Raw genomic sequence first — 330 nt, 5'->3', positions numbered from 1 at the left:
ACTCGAATAGGCTGATTTGAGGTCCAACAACATAATTATAATCATTTAACAAATAAAAGTCATGACTTCGAAGCTTATTTAAATGAATTGAAAATTGAAATATTTCTTTATTTGGTATCGAATAACTCAGCGATGCCAATTAACTGAACCACTGATCTGGAGTCATATATGTCAGTTGAGTACAACAGCCAGAGTCTCGTGGTGGGTATCTAACTATTGCTCATTTGTTTTGGCAATACAAAAGATATTTTTGAATTAATTTTCAATGCAACGCTTAAATAGAAAGTAAGCGCTTGACGTGACATCAGATGTTATCACATATCTCCATAC

Source organism: Plasmopara halstedii (assembly GCF_900000015.1).
Source record: "Plasmopara halstedii genome assembly, contig: Scaffold_292, whole genome shotgun sequence".
Classification (NCBI taxonomy): domain Eukaryota; phylum Oomycota; class Peronosporomycetes; order Peronosporales; family Peronosporaceae; genus Plasmopara; species Plasmopara halstedii.
The sequence above is the reverse complement of the archived record's forward strand: the minus strand, read 5'-3'. Positions refer to the sequence as shown.